The 4,890-nt window shown below is 34.1% G+C and overlaps 1 protein-coding gene across 1 annotated transcript in view; it reads left to right on the top strand.

The window, feature by feature from the left end:
• LOC143736369 (uncharacterized) overlaps positions 1-4,890 on the top strand; it is a 402,538-nt gene that overhangs the window by 331,558 nt on the left and 66,090 nt on the right. The gene's annotated exons all lie outside the window — the stretch shown is intronic.

Here is a 4,890-nt window from a genome sequence, read left to right as displayed (position 1 = left end):
GGAAAGGGAAGAAGTTCAGCTGAAATTCTCATTACTCGCAGCAAAATTACTCATTACTCGACTGAAATTTTGGCCTAAAAATGGCATATTGCAAGATGTGAGTGCTATTTACAGACTATTTTAATGCAATTCAGTCTGTACTACTGACACTGTAGAATGCCTTATAATGTTACATTTTTACAATTTTAGCATTTGCATCTTCATTACACTATCAGGGAATGTTAATCTCAGAACTCAGCTAATGTTCTGGGAAGGTTCTCTCAGGGTTATTCCAGTTATGGTAATAGAAGTATTGCTCTCCAAGTGTTAGCACAAAAAACATTATACATGAAACAGTTTTGTTTTCTGAAATGATGCAGTTGGATGTTTATCTAACATTTTTTAAATATTGTGCTTGTTTCAGAATGTTCATAGAACATTCAAAAGGAACATTCTTATAATGTTTGAATGAAAAAATGGAACAGAACAGTTCTTAAGATTCATATAATCAAGAAAATTGGACATTTCGAACATTCTGAGAATATATATATATATATATATATATATATATATATATATATATATATATATATATATATAATATATATATAAATATATAAATGTTTTTATAACTTAATGGAAGTGTTGGCAAAACATTCTTATAACATATTTTTGTTAGCTGCACAGAGAAACAGCTATGTTGAAAACACCAGTATGTTGAGTTTTGCTCATTTAACCAACAAACCTCCCTTGTTCAACCAGCTTTGTTAACTCTAAACTAAAGTTTTTACTGGGAATACTTGATATTATACATTTCACACTCCACAGTGATGCTTGAATGTCTGGTTACCAAAGTTTTGTGGTCAAAGAAAGGCATTTCAAATCCAGCAAGAGTTGGTCCATGAAATACCATCGTGTCCTAGATCAAACTCTAAATCTCAGTTACTGTAAAAAAAAACTGCACTGATAGACACTGTGTATTGTGATTTGAAGCAGCTACAACAATTACAAATGTCTTTGTAATGTATATTATATTCCACAACTGTTAATGGCTGTTAATGCAAGTGTTCATGGATTTTTTTTTAATAGATTTCAGATGTTTTCTACTGAATGTTTTCACTGTTGAAAATTGTAAAAGTGATTTTTTTCTTTGTTACAAAATTTTTTAAAATGTTTTGTAAAATTGTAAAGCATTGCTGAATAGTTTTTTACAGTGACGTTCTCGTATTGATGTGAGGAAGATGGAGACCCGTGTGGCGTCCAAGGGTAAAGAATACTGTGGCATTATCCCTCTATTTCCATTTCAGTTCCTTAATTTTTTTCAGTTTGATTTCATAATTGAATTACGTTTCCTTGAAGTGTTTGTAGAATATTATCACTGTGTGATGGAAATGATGATCTACACTGGTCAGTTCGGTCTCTACCGCCACATTTCGTGAAGAGCTGCAGAGAGAAGTTAACACAGGTAAAGTATGTTTGACTTGTTTTTAACATTATCTGTTTGTCTGAACTGGAAAATATTTCTAATTGTGCAAATCTCTCTCTTTCACAGGTTTATGATGTGTTTTATATCAGATCTGTTTCTAGAATTGAAGGTCCTTTTCAAAACTCCTCTAAATCAAAAACACAACATCATTAAGAGACAAAAAGTGTGTGCCTTGCAAGTTTGAAGAATATAGAATATACAGGTGAAACTCGAAAAATGTGAATATTGTGTAAAAGTCATAATTTTGATGATTATGACTTACAGCTTTTGAAAACCCCAAATTCAAAATCTCAGAAAATTAGAATATTACATGAAATCAACAAAAATAAAGGATTTTAAATACAGAAATGTCGGCCCTCTGAAAAGTAAAATCATGCATATGTATAGTTATATATACTAAATATTTAATTTGAATTACTGAAATACATGAACTTTTGCATGATATTCTAATTTTTCGAGTTTCACCTGTATATAAAACTTATTTTTTAAATTGTTTTTAAAGAAAAAAAGTGCCTTAAACTTGTGCCTGAAACACATTTTCTTTCAATGGAAATGAACTTGAAAGATCTCTGTTCATGTGATGGGTGCCAATAAAACAGATTATGATCATCGTAATCAACTGATCATCATAACTGCTGAAAACTGTGAATTTGTCTGTCATGATTTTAGAGATCATTGTGTGTCTGTACATTTAACACTCAATATTTAACCTTTACTCAAGCTGTTCAACTCTATACTTAACAATATATACACAATGTATAATCAACTATTGAAGATTTTCAGGGCCCATTTCATTTCATCAGCCTATCTCTGAATATCTCAAGTGAACGTCCCCATAATGACCCTGCTGTATGTCTACTATCATTAAATCTAGAACATTGAAACCGGCTGAAAATAATAAGTTGTATATCATGCTTGTCTCCATGTCAGACTGAGGTTGTTGCAGGAGGTTTCTATTGTGGAATCAATGACCAATGGTCTGGTTATTCCATATAGTCCACATAATCTTCCTTTTTAACTCTATGTAAAAGAAAAACACAACACATCACAAAATATAATAAACAGAACAAAATAAACAGGAAACATTTTACACAATAGTTCAGTGAAAAGTAATAGGAAAAGGTATTTCAATAAAAACAACAGTAATATGTAATATGATCTTAGGGCACACACTTTGTAAATTATTAATAACCATTTCTGCTGTAACAACCAGTCAGTACTGTTATTAAACCCCTTCTATTTTCAAAATGCATGCACTGAGACAAAAATACAGAACGTGACAGTGAATAACCCCTATTTAAAAAAACGGTGGCGTGTTCCTTTAAACATTGTCCTATATACACCTAGAAATGTTATTGTTCCCATTGATTTTTTTAACAAAAATGTAATTTTTTTTTCCCCAGAAGAATATTTCTATAGCCCTGATGTCATTGAAGAAAGAAGCTCAAAGCAGTGCGAGCAGGGTTCTCAAGTTTTATCAAAAGCTTGGAGTGAGATCACATGCGGTTAGGGGAGGAGCCCTAGTGGAGCCCCGCCCCCCAATTTTACCCATTGTTCATAATTAACCAGCACAAATTGAAATTATAACAATTGGTAAATCTGATAAATGACAGAGCAATTAATCACATCAAATATACTCTTTAATGTTATATTTCAAAATTACAAATATACAAAAATTACAAAAATATAACAAATTGCTCCAAACAGTTTGGAAAAACAAATCTTTTTGCATTTTGAATGTGTCTAGTCGAAATAGTATAATGATTTATTGTGTGGTGGGACATTGTGGGACATTGTGAACAAATGGACATTAGAGTATTAAGGTGTGTGTGTTTGTGTACACAAGAGTACACACTCCATCTTATGAAATGTGTTTTGTGTTGTCTGCTTTAATAGCCTTACTTTAACTAGAAAGACTATTAATACAGTATAATATATCATTTAAAATAAAATGAAGAAATACGTCTTCATTCCTTCCCATACCCACTAACATTTCCCTTAGTTTCAGATAACGTAAGCTAGCCAAACTGAGCCAAAGCTTGGTTGCAAAGTAGTTGTAGAGTTTTTGACTGCATCAATAATAATGCATACGATGGGCTATATATTAAATGTTCTAGCCTAAAAATGTTAGACGAGCTTTCTTCCAACTTACCTTCTCCATCACGACGTGTGTTCGCGCGATGTTGTTGGTTACCTAGTAACGAACGTACGGTGGCCGAGAATGTTTCGTCAACTTCCGTGTGTTCGCGCATCTATGTTGTCCAAGGCGGTAATCCACCAGCCGGAAACTGAAGTCTCCTCGGGCGCCGCCATTGGCTAGCAACCCTTCACCTGCTGTTAGCATTCCATTGACTCCCATTCATTTTTGCGTCACTTTGACAGCGAATAACTTTACATCTGAGACGTTTAAAGACTCCATTTGTCCATTATTTATTTCTAAAGAAACACGACAATGTATAAAATGCTCCATTACCTTGTATCTTGCGTTGTGGCCCCGTAGAAGCAGTTTTTGTAAAAATAGGCTAACGATTGCGTCACAACACGCGACTCTCTGTCGCACAGTAGAGAAATTACCGTAAAGACAGAAGTAGAAGCTCACACGCAATCGGGGGGACGTGGAGGCATAAAGTCAAGGGAGAAGCCCATAGAGAGTTGTAAAGTTGCTCCTGCTGCTAGATCATGAACAGCTAATACTCATCATCTCCGGCTCTGCAAGATTCAGAAGGGAATGATTCAGATTCCTCTTGGCTCAGCTACTAGAAGACGTACAACTGTCAGTCAGGTTGCTCACGTCACAACACGTTTATAGTTGGCCTATCGTTCTTGGTGTGAACAGGGCTTTATAGTTATTGTTCTTGGTGTGAACAGGCCTTAAGTACGGTGGCCGAGAGAGCTCAACGTGCTGCAACTGAAGAAAACACATGCAAATAGAAAAAAACGCGTGCAAATAAAAAAAAAACACATGCAAATAAAATAAAATGCGTGCAAATAGAAAAAAACACATGCAAATAAAATAAAACGCATGCAAATAGAAAAAAAACGCGTGCAAATAAAAAAAACACCCGCAAATTAAGAAAACATCTTCATCAGTTTCACAACACACGTGTGCTCCAAATACTCACAACACAACCAAATACAGAAACACGCTGCAAAAGCTCACAACACAAATACATAAATGCGCTGCAAATAACACAGAGCACAACGGAAATGTTTCCAGGGGAACCAAATAAGTGACGAACCCGGCTGGGACGTGCTGGCATAGATATCCATAAATCTATGCGTGCTGGTGCTTACAGCTTAAAATTATACTTTATGTATTTATTTATTTGTGCAAAACATACAGAGATTAAATTTTTTTATGACATACAACTTGTATAAGGAAAGAAAGGAAAGATATTTATCTATACGTCAGTTACACTTGACAA

The sequence above is a fragment of the Siphateles boraxobius genome, unplaced genomic scaffold (assembly GCF_051911475.1).
Source record: "Siphateles boraxobius isolate OS27281-9 unplaced genomic scaffold, OSU_SipBor_1 13, whole genome shotgun sequence".
Classification (NCBI taxonomy): Eukaryota; Metazoa; Chordata; class Actinopteri; order Cypriniformes; family Leuciscidae; genus Siphateles; species Siphateles boraxobius.
The sequence above is the reverse complement of the archived record's forward strand: the minus strand, read 5'-3'. Positions and strand labels throughout refer to the sequence as shown.